Source organism: Castor canadensis, chromosome 7, assembly GCF_047511655.1.
Source record: "Castor canadensis chromosome 7, mCasCan1.hap1v2, whole genome shotgun sequence".
Lineage (NCBI taxonomy): Eukaryota > Metazoa > Chordata > Mammalia > Rodentia > Castoridae > Castor > Castor canadensis.
The window spans coordinates 54,493,830-54,511,256 of record NC_133392.1 but is presented as its reverse complement, the minus strand read 5'-3'; the positions used below and the strand labels follow the sequence as shown (position 1 = coordinate 54,511,256).

General features: G+C 36.1%; 1 protein-coding gene across 9 annotated transcripts in view; it reads left to right on the top strand.

The window, feature by feature from the left end:
• Jmjd1c (jumonji domain containing 1C) overlaps positions 1 to 17,427 on the top strand; it is a 236,249-nt gene that overhangs the window by 166,255 nt on the left and 52,567 nt on the right. Inside the window, exon 1 of one of the 9 annotated variants that reach the window (XM_020169784.2) lies at positions 16,897 to 16,933. The exons of the other annotated variants lie outside the window; for them this stretch is intronic. The gene's annotated coding sequence lies outside the window, so the exon portion shown is untranslated. Of the gene's footprint in view, positions 1 to 16,896; positions 16,934 to 17,427 lie in introns of those variants that run through there. 9 annotated transcript variants of the gene reach the window in all.

The following is a 17,427-nucleotide window of genomic DNA, read 5'->3' as shown; positions in this document are numbered from 1 at the left end:
ACCCTTACAGCTGATACTAAGTAAACTTTTTCAACTCTCAGTACAATCCACTGTCAGTGTATAACAGAACATGTTTTTTCTCCTACTTTTTAAGAGGTAGCTAAGCTTTTATGGTGACTTCTTAAACAATTATTTAAAGGAAATGATTTTAGAAAAGATGACTACAGAATCCCTACTTTTTTCCCCACAGGGAAAACTCAAACTCCGTTTACCGTTAATAGTTATTTTTACCTCTCAAAAGCATAGGCCGAGTGTAATGGCACACACCTATGATGCCAGTACTCAGGAGGCTGAAAGGCAGGAGTATCACCAATTATAGGCCAGCCTAAGCTGAAAGTCAGACCCTGTCTCAAAAAAAAAAGTGGTAAGGTACCGAAACATTTTTCTGGGGAGAGGTTTTAAGGAGGTAATATCCTGGGCTGAACGTCTGTAAGCATGGAATAAAATAAAATGGTTGGACTAAATAACCCAGCAGTCTAATTATAACTTGCTCAGGGTGAAAAAACAGCCATTTCTGCCTAATGTTAACCTAATCAAGTTATGTCCTAATTGTTTTAGTTGCTGACATAAGAGACATTCAGCCTAAAACTGGGTTCTCAAAAGAGGACTTTTTTTTCAGTTAGGGTGTGCCAGATGCAACTATAAAGGTTTGCAAAATTGGAGAAGGATCATTTGGATTAGCAATACTTTCTATTCTGTTTTTCTGTGTCTCTTTCTGAATTATATTTTGGCATGAGCTGAGCACATTCCCAATTACTCCCTGAATTTTCATATGCATCGACCATTTCCATTTCACTTTGTCTCCTAATTAGCATTTGATTGAAATTTAGAGGGGGTGCTGTGTTGACATAAAGGAAATTAAATGAGAATGGTGATGAGATTGTAGCATATATGTTGGGCCAAGGATGTTATAAAAAAAATATACAAATTTACTGATGGATTATTGGCTTGTTGAGATTAGCATCCATGGGTAGGCATGGCCTGGAGGTGGTCTAGATGAAGCCAAAGCAGGAAGCAGCTATTGTGTCATACTTGGCTTTACCCCATTTCTAGTCAAAAGTGACAGCTTGCAATAGTAAAGCCAGCTAAAGCTTGGCTATATTAGAATGGACAACAAGAGAAAAAGAACCAACAGCTAAAATAGAATTCACTTCCTTATTTAATTTTTATTTGAAGTTGGTACATGGGGTTTTGATACTTAGTAATTTTGTTCAACATTCTGTTTAAATACTTCATCCATCTACCTGATAGTGTACACTCACAATTTCAAAAATAATAATGAGACATGCTTATTCAGTTCCCATAACCCAGGTATTTTATTTTTTCCAGTGCATATCTGCTGCCATTAACAAAGGAGTTCTTTTTTTGTGAAAATTGGTTGCAAAACTTGGTGTGTTGAAAATGTATCCATGGAGTCCAGGAACATGTTATTTTGACTGAAAATTGGCCCGAGAATGAGCTGTTCTGCAGTGCTCAGATTAAAAACATTTACAAGTCAGTCCAATAGTTCTCTCCTGGTCCCAAATCTGCTATGATCATATGCTGAAAAACCTGCCGGTCTCTTTTTAATTTTTTTGTGGCTGCTGTTAAGAATTTAAAGTATGTGAAATTATGCTTGTAGACATAAGATTCCAAAGATTCTAAGCTATCACTGGTTGCTATTAAGAAATATTTTCTAATTTCTTTTTGCCCATCAAAACAGTATAGTATTTATTCCTTTTCTCTATTGCAAATTCTTACAAAAAGCACAACCATATTACTTAAAATCTCAGAGTTGGTAATGTTAATATTTTATGGTTTTAAAATTTTTTAATTACCAAAATATCTTCATGTAGTCAATTATGTTAACTTTATGGGAAAAGCAGAATTCTTATTTCTTAATTTTGTGTAATGCAGGTTCACATATTTAATCCACATAACTCTGAGAAGTCTAATTTACGAATGAGAAAGTAACAGAAATAGAAACCTGCTCAAAGTACATTAAATTTAAAAACAGGACAGGTATTTTAACAAGACAGGTCATAGTGCATTCATAGCAAGAAGGTATAGCTAAACCTTATTTAGACTGAAATTGGAAACTTGAAAGCCAGGAACTCAAATCACATATCCATGTTTCTCTCTTCACCCAGTCTCCTTTCTTTAGATAGGTTTCTTCTACTTCTCATAATACTAGTTTCTATGTGATTTGGGTAGGTCAATGTCTGTTCCCCTTTCTGTCTCCTCCCACACCCCTTTACAAGTCCTTCTATATCTAATATTTATGGCTTTTTTGGTGTTGGTGGTACTAAGGCTTGAACTCATGGGCCTTGCGCTTGCTAGGCAGGTGGTCTATTACTTGAGCCACTCCACTAGCTTAGATCTAGTATTTTTGATGGTTGCTGAAATTAGAGATAGATAGTAGGGGAATGAAAAACTGAATGGAGAGGAAGGCAGAGAATATATAGCAGTAATTTTTCAGGCAAAGAAAATGAGGTTTAGGGAAATTGTGACTCTGTGCAAAACAGGATCTATATCTAAAACTTTGGTTTGCAAGATAATTCTGCTGTACCACCTTGCCTTTGTGAGCCATCAAATGGGAAGTATCTTCTGTTTGTACTTCATTCTCTTCATTTAGCACTGTACTTTTTGGTAGGACTGAAGTTTGAACACTGGACTTCCTGCCCTGCTTGCAAAGCAGGCTCTCTACCACTGGGGCCACATCGCCAGTCCATTTTGCTTTGATTGATTTGGAGATGGGAGTCTGTAGTAACTATTTGCCCAGGCTGGTCTCAAACCGCAGTCCTCTTGATAGCAGCCTCCCAAGTAGCTAGGATTACAGGCATGAGCCACCAACACCTGGCTTACACTTTTTTATGGTTGACCTCTTTGCTAAATTGCAAGACTGTTTTTCCTTCATTTTGTCAGCCCACACTGGCATCTAAATCTGTGTGCTATTTTCAGATTCATTTGTTCCATAGGGGTAGAGAATACAAACAGGTTTAAGATATTTTGCAGTCTCCCTGTTTAAATTCAGCTCTGTAGTTTTCTTTGTTATGCATAAAGGTATTCATTCTGAAGACCTAGATTTGTTCAAAGTAAAATTTAAAAATTAATACTTTAAAATGAACCAGAGAACCTCTTTTCCTCTTTCCTAAAGGTTTGTTTATAAAATCCATGCCTTCCTAGGTTTCAAACTTTTAAATGGTACTAGTTATTGGTCAACAAATAATACGGGTTGAGGGCTGTTAATTTGTATATTTGAGAGATTGTTATTTTAAATTCTTTGTCTTCATAGAGGTGGTAATCTAATATAAATACAAATGTGAATGTAGGCAAAATACAGTGAGTAGCAGACACCAGGAATCCATTTTAGTTGTGAGAGGTATGCAAAGGAGAAGTCAGTTGTCTCAGAATGACTGACTCACCGAAGCAACTAGGAAAGCAGTGCTGACTAAGTGCATGAAGTCAAGTGAAGAAGCAGAATGCATACTATATGTTTTGTAAAGCCTAACTTTACCATCTTCCTGTGAAGGTACACTGGTGATGAAAGGAATTTCTTTAAACATTTTTAGCTGGGCAGCCACCTGACTTGTCTCAACCTTATTGTCCTCATTTAGGGGAAGAATAATGAGCACTTATTAAAAAGAAGCAAACAATAAAACTTAACCTTTCAACCAATTAAGTATAAAATTCATTGGCATTAAAGTACATTCACAATATTGTGCAACCATTACCACTATCCATACTAGAATAATTAAACAGTAAATCCCCATTGTCTAATTCCAGCCTCCCCATCCCATGGTAACCAGTATTCTTTCTTTTTCTATGAATTTGCCTATACTAGGTATCACATGTAAAAGAAACCATGCTTCTGTTCTTTTATAACAGACTTGTTTCACTTAGCATAATGTCTTCAAATTTCCTCCATGTTACAGCATGTGTTAGAATTTGGTTCCTTTTTGTACCTGAATGAAATTATATTGAATGTATATACCACGTTGTGTTTATCCATTCATTTGCTTTTCTGTTTGTGTTTTGGGGTATTTCCCCCCCTCCCCCCCGTACTAGGGTTTGAACTCAGGTCCTCACGCTTCCTAGGCAGGCACTCTACCAGTTGAGCCACTCTACCAACCCTGTCTCTGTGTTAGGATTTTTCGAGATAGGCTCTTTTCAAGGTAGGGTCTCCTGAACCATCTGCCTGGACTGGCTTCTAACCTTGATCCTCCTGATCTTTGCCTCCTGGAGTAGCTAGGATTACAAGGCTGAGCCACAGGCTCCAGACTCCATTATTTTGTTAAAGGATATTTGGACTGCCACCTTTTGGTGTTTTTGAAAAAAGCTGCTATGAACGTTGGTGTAGATACCCTTCCTTTCACTTGTTTACACACACACACACACACACACACACACACACACACACACACACACACACACAGACACACACACGTGGAATTGTTGGAGCTTGAGGAAATTTTTATGTTTAACTTTGTGGGAAACAGCCAAACTGTTGTTCAAACAGTGTACAAGGGTTCCACTTTTTTCTACATCTGTACTGGCACTTGTTTTCCATTTTAGGGGCTGGTAGTAGCCATGCTAATGAGTATGAAACCGTATCTCATGGTTCTGATTTGCATTTCCTAATGATTGTTGATAGATAGCACATCTTTTCGTGTGCTTCTTGGTCATTTGTGTATCATATGACTGTTCATTTTTTTTTTTATTCATATGTGCATACAAGGCTTGGGTCATTTCTCCCCTCTGCCCCCACCCCTTCCCTTACCACCCACTCCGCCCCTTCCCTCTCCCGCCTATGACTGTTCATTCAATCCTTTGTCCATTTAAAAAAAATTTTTTTACTTTTGTTGCTGAGTCATAGGGGGATAATATTAAATATTCTAGACAGCATTCCTTTATTAGTTGTGCAAGTATTTTTGCCCATTATGTGAATTGTCATTTCCCTGTCTTGATAGTGTTCTTTGATGTACAGATGTTTCTGATTTTCACAGGCTAATTTATCAGTTCTGTTATTATATGTACTTTTTGGTGTCATACCTAAGTACTGATTTCCAAATACAGTGTCTTGAAGGTCCCCCCCTTATTATTTATTTTGATGGGACTGGGGTTTGAACTCAGAGCTTGACATTTACAAAGTGGGTTCTCTACCACTCTTCTAACACTTTTATTTATAGTATTCTTAAATTTAGGTCTTTGATTCATCATAAGTTAATTTTTTAAAATATGGTGTAAGAGAAGGGGACAGCTTCATTGTTTTTGCATGTGAATACAAAACATGCAAAACACCACTTGCTGAAAGATTGTCCTATCCATATTGAATAGTCTTGGCACCTGATTAAAAATCAGCTAATGCTATTAATGCTATAGTTCATTTCTTCACATTTGGCTGTATTCACTTGGTCTGGCTTGTGCTTTTTTTTTTTTTTTTTTTTTGTCTTCAGTGGGACTGGGGTTTGACTCAGGGATTTGTACTTGCAAAGCAGGCACTGTTTCTTGAGTCACACCTCCAGTTTTTGTGCTTATGTTTCGATTACTTGGAGTACCTTCTTTTTTTTCTTCTACAACTACATAGTTTGTTTAATGATTGTTAGCCTTAAATCATATTAAACTATACTATTCTGTTTTGCTTGTTGAAATTTTCTGAAATACCAGGTCAATCTTTGAATCATAAATCCTGTTGGATAAATTGTAAGGTTGTAGACCTGCCCTTTAGAGAAAATGTGCCTATGAGATTTGAGAGAGAATCCAGTACTGTACATAAATGTAATTCCCAATTAATAGGCCTTCTTCTCTTTTCCATTTGTAACATAGCCAGTTTTGGAATATAAAAATCTATAAAATGAGAATGAATCAAAAATGTGGATATGTAAAGTCTTTTCTTGTATATAAAGTCTTTAGGGTTAAAGGTCTTAAAGACATTGCTATGTGGACTTCAAAAACACAGTATCTAAAGCTCCATAAAAAGATGGGTTTTTGACTTGTTTCTCTCACATCCACTTTTTTCATGGAATTAGTCTTGCAGATAGGAGATCCAGATTCAGTATCTCCTATCCAAAATACTTGAGACCAGAAGTTTTTCAGATTTGTGGTTTTTCGAGTTTGGAAATAATTGCATAGACTTTCCCAGTTGAGCAGCCTTTATCTTCAGCCTGTAATAAGGGTTCCTTCCAGTGCTTAACACAAAGGGTAATGTTAGAAATTTTTCTAATGTTTATTTTTATTTGTATGTATATCAGAAAAATATATCAATTGGTAGTTTCTTCTTGGCATATTGTTAGTGTTGGGAAACATTGTAAGGCTGTGCCCTGGCCAAGCAAGAGTATGTGGTTAACTAGTGATGGCTACTGCCAGTACTGTAGGACTATGTTAAACCATTGATTTGGTGGAGTTTTTTTTGTGTTTGTTTGTTTTTTGCAGTACTGGGTTTTGAACTCATGGCCTCACGCTTGCTAGGCAGGCACTCTTACCACCTGAGACACTCAGCCAGTGAAGATATGGTCTCGCTTGTGGTGACCTCAAACTATCATCCTCCTGATCTCTGCCTCCCAAGTAGTTAGGTTTATAGGTGTGAGACACTAGCTCCTGGCTCAGTGATTTGTTTTAAATTATTTTCAATCACTTCCAAGGTATTCTTTCTCATTTTGTCTTATTCCACAGATGGGATTAACTGTTCATATCTGTACTTGATTTTTTTCTGAATTTAATTTGGATAGTGACATATCTTGTACGCTCTTCCTTTCCATCTTGAATCCCAAGGACTTTTTTTTTTGTGTGTTGTTTTCCGTGCTGAGAATGGAATCCAGGGTCTTACACATGCTAGGTAAGCAGTTCACCACTGAGCTGTATTCCCCAGCCCATCCAAGGACTTGAATGTGTCTGGTTTAGTAATAATATTATTATTTTGTGGCACAGAGGTAGAACCCAGAGCCTCTTGCATACTAGGCAACTGCTTTATCAAGTGAGCTGTTTTCAGTTAATTTTTGTTTTTTACCTACAAAATAGGTACCTAACTGTCTGATGGTATTGCTAACCATTGTTTATGTGATAATATATAAACACACTTTGTATTCCTAAATTTTGTGATAAAGAGAATATATATGGTCTCTATACTATATACCACAAGAGTGGGAGTTAAGAAAATGAATTGGTAAAGTACTTGCCTACCATACACCAGGCCCTGGGTTTAAATCCCCAGTATGGAGGGGGAAGGTGCATTTGAGTAATATGTGTTTTGTTGTTTTGTTTTGTTTTTTGCTGGTATTGATGTGAACTCAGAGTTTCATACTTGCTAGGCAGAACTCTATCCCCTGAGCCATACCTCCAGCCCTGGGATGTGTGTATTTTTAAGAAGTCCATTAGAAGTTTTGGTTAGACGTGCTAAAGATGAACCCAGGGCCTCACACATGCTAGGCAAGCGTTCTACCAGTGAACTATATCCTCAGCCCAGTTTCCTTTTTTTTTTAAGTGTATGTAATTCTTTTGCCTTTTCTGTCATATTTACTTTTAATTTTCAATCTTAGAAGAGTTCTACTGTTTTTTGTTTACTTTTATACACTAAATCTACTCTGTGTTACTACACTATATTACTGTGTTATTGGTAGCCACAAATAAGTAGTTAAACTTAAATAGAACTGAACAGTCACATGTAGAACAATGAAGATATATGTCATTAACATTGACATTGTAGAGAATTCCATTGTACAGCCATGCCCTAAATGCTGAACACTGAAGAACACTGTTCTGTGTACTTTGTGTCATTGGATCGTCTCCATTCTCTGCCAAGAGCCCTTAGTCTTAGTATCTTCTGACATCCTTTTGTATGTCCCTTGTGAGCTTCTGTTTCCTAAAGCAGTTATTCCAAATTATCACTTCTATACTGAGCTTCCTCCTTTTCTCTTAGTAGATGACCTTTCTTTTGCCTCAGAGAGGAAATTGAGGTTGCAAGCAGGAACCCCCTTAACTTCCTGTTCTTACACCTATTTTTGTACCTTTACTTATCTCTTTTTCTCTTCTCTCAAAGACGTGTCCCTTTCTACTACTGTTAAGTACTTATATTTTAAAAATATTTCTTAGGTACCTTCTTTGTGTCAGGCACTATTCTAGGTGTTTAGGACACAAGCATGAAAAAAACACAAAACAAAAATTTATTTGTCCTTACGTAGCTTAGTCTTGAGTGGGAAAGGCATACAACAAAGTTATTCAGTATATTAGAAGGTAAATAAATGCTGTAAGGGGGAAAAAAGAAGCAGCAGCAAAGCCTAAAGGGAATAGAATGTGGAAAAGACCTGAAGTGTTAGTATTCAAATAGCATGCTGTATAGAGATTAATAGAAAATAATGTCAGAGGTTATAAGGGTATTCAAGTAGAGCCTTATAAGCTGTTACTATTTTTCATTCTGATGAAGTTTGGAATGGAAGCCTTTTGAGGATTTGAGTAGAACAGTAATGTGACAAAACTTTTTCTCCCACATAAGTTTAAACATATGCATAGAATAGTAAAATGAACTCCTACATACCTATCATCCAACTTTAACAATTACCAATTCACATTTTATTTTTTTCTTGTATCACACATGAAATTTTATGCCACATTTCATTCCTGAATGTTTCTCTTACTTTTGTATGCATATACAAATTAGAAAGTGTCCTGTGTTTTTTAATCTCATTATTTGCATTAAGTTCTATAACAACACCACCTCTCAGAAATAATTGGGGATGATAGAGTAAAATATGCTTACTTACTTGCTTTGTCCTACATTATTGTACAGCCACCAAACAAACAACACTAACAGTTTAATTGGTGTAAACATTTTAAATTTATGGATCCTTAAGGGATATGTTCCCTTAGTCAATTTATCATGGTTCACAGTTTTTTCTCTCTGCCATGTTTTGAAAGACTAACCTCTCTTCTTGTGTTCTAGAATCTATCTTCACAGATATTTTAACCTGTTTTCATTTTTTTTTCTAAATTCAAATATCAAGGATTTTTCTGTTTTGTTTGGTTTTATTTTTTGACAGCAATAGGGGCTGAACTCAGAACCTCCCACTTTGCTATGCAGGCACCCTACCACTTGAGCCACGCCACCAGCCCAAATCTCTGTTTTTTAATACAAAGACTAAGGGTTCTCACTGGACACCAGTGAGTGGCTCACACCTGTAGTCCTGGCTACTTGGGAGGCTGAGATTGAGAGGATCACAGTTCCAGATTAGCCCCAACAAATAGTTCACAAGACCCCTATCCAAAATAACTAAAGCAACATGGGCTAGAAGTGTGGCTGAAGAGGTAGAGGACCTGCTGTGCAAGTGTAAAGCTCTGAATTCAAACCTGAGGGCCACAAATGGAATAGAAATAAAATAAAATAAAGGTTCTCTCATGACACCTGTTTAATTTACAGCCTTATCTTACCATTCTTTGCTTCATGGTGAGACTTCTTAAAAACAGATAGCCTTTTTATATCCATTATTTTCTTACTTTCCGGTAACATTTTTTTAATTGAGGTGCTGGGATTGAACCCAGGGCCTCATGCGTTCTACACACACACACACACACACACACACACACACACACACACACACTCACTCACTCTCTCTCTCTCTCTCTCTCTCTCTCTCTCTCTCTCTCTTCTCTCTGACTAAACTAAATTTAGTCTTGGAGGGTTTTTTTTATTCCTATTGCTTATCAGTCCTTGCTGGCTAGTTTTCTCTATGTAGTTTAATATTGCATGGTTTTCCAGGATTCCATTTTGTTCTTTCTGTTAATTTTCTCATTTTACTACTCACCTTAAGCAGTACTGTGTTTTCTAGTAGTTTGAATCTTTGTTTTTGTGAGACTGGGTTTGAACTCAGGGATTCATGCTTGAATCTTCTTTTTTTTCTTTTTGGTTGTTCTGTGGTTTGAACTCAGGGCCTACACCTTGAGCCACTCCACCAGCCCTTTTTTTGTGATAGGTTTTTTTTTTTTTTTTTTTTTCTAGATAGGGTCCTCGAACTATTTGCCCCAGCTGGTTTCATCCTGATCCTCCTGATCTCCGAAATAGCTGGGATTACAGGAATGGCCACTGATGCCCATCTTGAGTCTGTGTTTTTGAAAGTAAAGGTCTAGGCGGGGATAAGGGAAATGGTAGTAGGGGTGAACCCAACCAAGGTATATGGTAAACATTAATGGAAATGTTAATAAAACACCCTCTACAACTAATATAGGTAAATAAAAATGTCTTTAAAAAGACATCTGGAAGATGGGTTGAGTAGTTATTTTGCCTCTTCCCACAGCATGTCCTGGGCTATGTAATAAATCTCTTTTCTTTACCCTTTACCTTGTCTCTTTATTTGGCATATGGAGGTGAGTGCCTGGACCTGGCTTGTGGAAGCCTGAATTTGGGCCTGGGGTCCAAAACTCTAGTTTCTGTAGGAGTCTTGATTATTAATAGGGCACCAAAAATAGCTTCCAAGTCTGTATCCATTTTCACTACCTGGCATGTAGTATGTGACAAACTGCCATTCATGTGTTAGGTCCCATTCTTCCATGCCCCCCCACCCACCCACCTCCCCATCCCTGCCACCAAATCACATTCTGGCTGTCTAAATTTGGAGCCTTTGCCACTTAGGATAAGCCCTTAAGTATTTGAATAAATTACTTAACCTAAAACAAAACAAAAAACAATGCTAGTCTAGACCTCCTTACTTTACTATCACACATTTAACCTATATTTATCAACTTATATGTGCCAAGGTCTGTCCAGACAAAAAAATTCTTGTCCTAATATAATTCAAATTCTAGAGGAGGCACGAGAGATAATGTAAGAAGTATAAACTATGTAGTATGATACACAATTTAACAAATACCATGACAAAAATGAAAAAGTAAAGTAAGATAATGGCAATTAGAAAATGGGGAAGGGAAAAGCTGGACAAGGCAGTATATCTTTGTAATCCCAGCATTTGGGAGGCTAAGGCAGAAAGATCTCAAGTTTGAAGCCAGTCTGCACCACATAGTGAGATCCCCTCATAAACAAAGAAGATGGGGTGGGGGGTGGCTAGAGTAATAGGATGGTCTGGATAGGAAGGTATCATTGAAAAGTGGAAACTGTATTATGCTGCCTACCATATTGAGTAAGCATTCAGACCTTGTTTTTCTTTATGATCATTCTGTATTCCAGCTAATGGCCTAACAACTAATTAATTTTGAGACTCAGTATCTGGGAATGTTTTCAGTTCTTCTTTTGCCCTTATTTCTTGATCTCTTAAAATTGCTGAGTCTATCTCCGTAACATTGGTTATAACTGTTCCATCCTGCCAGGCATGAGAGCTACTTTGGGAGGCTGAGATCAGGAGGATCTTGGTTCAAGGCCAGCCCTGGCAAATAGTTCATGAGACTTCATCTTCAAAATAACCAGAGCAGAATGGACTGGAGGTGTGACTCAAGCAGAAGAGTGCCTGCTTTGCAAGCTTGATGCCTGAGTTCAAACCCCAGTCTCACCAAAAATAAACAAACAAAAAGAAATTTTCCCATCCTCCTCATCTCTTCAATTGCCTATCACAGAGTTCTTCAAAGTGTCTTTCAGTCTCCCTATCTTCATTTAATCCATACCAATATATTGTTACATATGTCATACTGCTTCATCCTGTGTGTATGCATGTGTGCTTCCCACTAGTCTGGAAAGCCCTTTTCTGATCCCCATAGCCTGGCAGGTGTCCTTGCATTTTTGAAATTCCAATTTAAAAATCTTAAGTGTCCATGCTTTTCTCAAGTGCAACTCAGATATTCCTCTTCTGTGATTAACTTTCCTGATAGACCTAAATAGATCAACTTTCTACCACCACCACCACTATTTTTGTCTCAACTCTATAATCTAAAATGAAACTTGTTTACATATGTGTATTGTTGATCCCTTGTCGAAGTAGTTCATTCTAGGTGTTCAAAATTCTGTTGAACGAAATACATTTCTAAAAATTTTACTGAAAGAGCCTTCTTGGTACCACATGCAGAAATTATTCAAACATAGTTCCAACAAGCTGCCTAATCTAATTTCTTCTATCATAGCATATAAGAAGCCAAAGGAGAATTCCTAAAAAGTGATAGTAATAGATTTGCAGCTTAATAGTTGCAAAAAAACTAAAAAGCAGATTTGCAGCTTAATAGCACAAGAGTTGCAAAAAACTAAAAAGCAGTTACAACTTCATTATTGTCTATCTGGGACAATAGAAGAAATACATTTTATCAGTCAGTATTTGACTGCATCATAAAATAGTAATCAGTAATGATGACTCACATGAGATTGATAAAAGCTTAAATTTGGTTATTATATTATTTAATTAAAGAACTTGAATATTTTATTCATAATTAACATTTCAGTAAAATATTTTACATGAGTTCCCTGGTGTTAGAGATCAAACTTATGTTAGCAAGAACTCTGCTACCGAGCTACATCCTCAGCGCAAATAAGCTTATTTTCTGTTCTCTTTTTTTTTTTTTCATGATGTCAGATATTTAAATCTTCCAACATATTTCTAAATGTCACAGTTCTCGGTCAGACTTGAAAACACTTTTAATCAAGTCTTTGGCAACCTCTAAAGTACTCTTGGTGATTTTGATATCCCTCTCGTCAAACTTGAGACCAGAAGGGCATATTTCTAAAAATCACCTTTTCTGTTCTCTTTTTCTAATTAGATTTTCTAGATATATTAAACTTTTTTAGAAACAGGAAAAAAAATACGTATAGATAGGAAATAATTGTGAAGTACATTATATATGTGACCATCTTTGACAATACCATGTAATTAAGGTGTTATGTAGAACTGTAGTTATAGTTCACCTTTTCTTTTTTCCATGTTTTGTTTGTTTACTTTATGGATTTTTTGTTTTGTTTTTTTGAGAAAGAGTCTCATAACCCAAGCTGGCCTGGAACTTGCTGTGTAGCACATGCCAACATTGAAACTCATCCTCCTTCCTGACTTTACATCCCCTGACTCCATCTTTCAAGTATTAGGATTAGTTGGGTGCCACTGCATCCCACATTTCATTTTTCCTTTTTTTTTTGAGATAGGGACCTCTTTATGTGAGGCTCACTGGTAGGTACATTTGCAATTGTTCTAAAGAGACCACCAGTAAAAGGAAAGATAGACAAATAGGTGCTAGAGAAAACTAAGTAATTTGGCAAGACTGTCAAATTCCAGATCTTGATCATTCCAGTTTTTAGTAGATAGTATTAGTTCTTTTTGAAGAAAGAGAAATACAAGTTCTCAGGTGCATATAAGTTTATTATTTGCACAACAGTACATGGAAAAAGTAAACATAAGCCCAGGAAGTGTGAGATAATTTAGAAATCTCATTCATTGCATTTTATATGTTTTAAATGTAAAAAAAGTCAATGTTCATTCTATGTGAAAAATATACGACGGTTTTGATTCATTCTGTTAAGAATCAGAAGGTCATTGACATAATTGTATGCATACTGTGCCCCGGTGCTGTTTGTACCTAGGGATTTTTAGTAGAATACTGTCCCAAAATATTATGCAGTTGTATTATTTTTTTTCTTACTTAGACTGAACTCTTTCTTCCATGACCCAGAGATTTTATTGTTTTTAAAGCTTGTGTTGTTTTGAAAGAATATTTTCAATTATTACTTCAGAAAACATTAAACAGCTCCTAGGACTTCCTGAGATTGTTTGGTTGCAACTTTGAGGAAGCTGCAGTTGGTAAATTGTGGTTTACCAATGCTGTAAGCAGGTGACTCAGTAGGTTAAAGTCATGACTCAACTGTGTAAAAGCCATGTCAATAAATAGCTTGAAAGAAAGATTGCCCTGCAGACTTTTGAACTTCTTTAAAAATTTCAGAACTATTCAAGATATCACAAAGAATATTAACATATGACTTAGAAGGAAACACATTTCCTTTAAGTGGTTTTTAAATTTTTTTCTTAATTGTTCTGATATTTTACTCTGGTAATTCTGAGAGAAGACCTTCTACTACTGACACTTAGCAAGTTATAGTTAAAATTCCTAAATATTACAGGTCTGGATAAAGTTTATTCAAGATAATTTTTTGTTTGTTTCAATTTAGAGATTAGCTAAGAGATCCTGTTGCCCAGACTGAACAGGATTTTGGTCCAATTTGTGCTTCCCACCACCATAGCTGGAATGACAGGTATGCACTACCACACTCAGCTATTAGTTGAGTATGGGGTCTCATGAATTTTTTTGCCTTGCCTGACCTCTGACCTCAGTCCACCAGATCTTAGATTTTAGCCTCCTAGGTAGCTAGGATTACAGGCATGACGACACCTAACTTAAATATGCTTACTCTTAAATGGCCATTTTTAAAGACCAGAAATATATTTGTCTCATAAATCATGCACAGTTTAGGAGATTAGTTTTTAAGAATGCTGCTCATCTTGGGATGATTGAAGAATAGTAAGGCCAAGAATTCAAAAGCTTAATTTTTGGCTTTGAGCAGCAGCAGATATGACTTTCATCATAGTTGCTTCAGGTTAAAATTGAGTTAAGTTGCAAAGCCCCAACCAACTTTTAGAGGGCCTTTTCTCAGTGGTGGCAATATAGAGATGAGCCTTTTGTAAGAGTGAAGGGAAAGCCAAGGATGATAGTGCATACCTGTAATCCCAGATAATAGATAGAGGCAAGAGGATCTCGAATTTGAATCCAGCCTGCTCTACATATAGAGACTCTATCTGAAAAACAAAACCAAAATGAAAAAGATTAAAGGGGTATTGGACTCAGTATACTTCAACAAGTACTTTTTCTGTGAATAATTGTGAATTGACATGTTGGCATCAATTCTTTTCCCACCCCTCATCCCCCACTTGGGATTGGAAACCTGGTCCTCACTCAAATGATCTGCTGAGCTACACCCAGCCCTTGATTTTTCTAAAGAAATAAGGCACTTAGTCCTCTCAACATCACATATGAAATACCACATTGTCTGTGAAATAAATATCAAATATGTTTTGTTTCAGATGGTACTTTATATGTTAATAGTTAAAACATGTGCATGTGTATTTTTGTTAATTTTTAGTTTATTTTTTGCTAGAAACTCATCATCAAAGGACTAGGGGTATAGCTCAGTGGTAAAATGCATGTTTAGCTTGTTGTAAGGCCCTGGGTTTCATTCCTAGCACCACAAAAAAAAAAAAAAAAGTAAGGGAGGAAGGGGTATATTATTGCAATTAAAAGTTTGACCTTCAGCTGCCACCAGTGGCCGACAAAACCCATTAAAAAAGGGCTGGTGGAGTGGATCATGGTATAGGCCCTGAGTTCAAATCTCAGAACCACAAAAAAAAAAAAGCTTGTCTTCAAATGAGATTACCTTTACTCAAATCCTATTTAAAATCCATGTATTCCTAGACAAATTTTGTAATCTCTCTGTTCCTTAATTTTGTCATATGTATAATGGAGGTGATAATAATATCTACTCAGTTATTTTGAGAATGAACTACCATATTGAAGATAAAATGTTTGCCATAGTGACTGTTATGTAATAATACTGTGCTCATGAGTGAACTCTGCAGACAAGCTCTGATCTTGAATATGATTTAGTAAAGTAATCCTTCTTTAAAATGTTTGTTAATCTCCATAGATGGAAAAATAATGAAGACAGGGAATGTTTTTATCATCATTTGAACCAAGATAGTGTTTTAAAAACCTGTATCCATTTGCCTAATAGATTTCCTTTGGGTTAGTATTTTAATTTCTGAATATAAGTTCTGGCCCATAATGATAGAAAATTGCATTAAAATACTTTTTTTTTTTTTTTTTTGCGCAGTACTGGGTTTGAATTCAGAACCTACACTTTGAGCCAATCCATCAGTCTTTTTTTTTTTTCCAGTGAAGGGTAGATCTTACAAACTATTTGCCTGGTCAGGCTTCGAACTGCAATCCTCCTGATCTCTGCCTCCTGAGTAGCTAGGATTGCATGTGTGAGCCCAGCTAAAATATTCAAATTTTTATCATGTATTATCTTTTAAACTTTATTTTGATATGAAACTTATTTTATTCTGTTAGAAATTGAGACTTAAAAGTTTGGTTGGTTGTATTTTATTTAGTCTTTTTTTTTTCAGTGCTAGTGTTATAGACAATGCTTTTGTAAGAGTGATAAGCAATTTATAAGTTTTTAATACACTGTATAGAATTTGAAAATAGTGGTGCTGTTTTTGTTCATGCAGGGTAACAACACTGTTTAATCTGTAAAGGATTAAGTAAACTGAAATTCCTCAGTATGATCTGGAATTTCATTGAACATACAGTATGTTTGGTTGTTGAATTGATAATTTTTTATGAAAACTCTTAGATCAAAATCTCATTTCTAAACCAGAATGTGGAAAATTAGCTAAGTGAGACAATAATTTGAAATATTCATTGAAAGTAGAGAACACTGTTTGACCTCTTTTTTTTTTTTTTTAACTTTAAATGAAATTTAGAGTAACATTTACGTTTCCAGGAATTGAGGTTTGCCAAATATTTAAACAATGAAAAGTAAATATAAAACTTTCGAGTTTGTTTAATTGTGTACGTGTGTGTGTGTGTGTGTGTGTGTGTGTGTGTGTAAAGCGTAATAAAAATGGGAAGGGAATGTTGTTTCATACTGTCATGTTTCACTTCATGCAAATTTGGGAAATTATGAGTCTAAAAAAAACCCACATAAAACTGTAGACCTACGGTTAGATTTAGAACATTTTCACAATTTCTCCTGGCATACACTCTTTTTTGAAACTTAGGATATATAATGATGAGTTGCTTACAATTTCAGTAAGCTTCAAGGTAGATTGAGGGTTAGAAATTCTTATTGTCTGACTTAGTAGTTCTGAAATCCATGTACAGAATTAGCTGTACTGATTATCTGGAATGAAACATTAACCAATATATTTTTCTATTTCCTTTTTACACACAAAGGTGTAAATTATATTCCGGAACTGGCAGCGTGGCTCAAGTAAGTGATAGAGTGCCTTCCTAGCAAGCATGAGACCCTGAGTTCACCAGAACCACAAAGAAAGAAGGGGGGATTGCTGCTTACTCACATCTGTAATCAGTCCTAGCTTTTTGGGAGACTGAGCTTGGGAAGTTCAAGGCTCAAGGCCAGCCCTGCCCCACCTGGTGAATAGTTCTGAGACCCTCTCTCAAATAACCACACCAAATGGACTTTAGGTGTGGCTCAAGTGCACTTTCCGAATAGGTGCAAGGCTCTGGGACTAATCCTTAGTACTGCCAAAAAAAAAAAAAAAAAAAAGTAAAGAAAAATCTGCACAGAGAAGTGGATATGTTTTCCTTTTGTGTTGGGGGACAAACATAATGACTTCCCCAAGCATGTTAGATATTATCTTAAACTTAATTCAGGGCTCCCACTCCTCCTAGGCTTCAATGTCTGATATATCAGAATATGCTTCCAAGTTATTAAGATTTTAAAACACAATAAACCATAGGGCT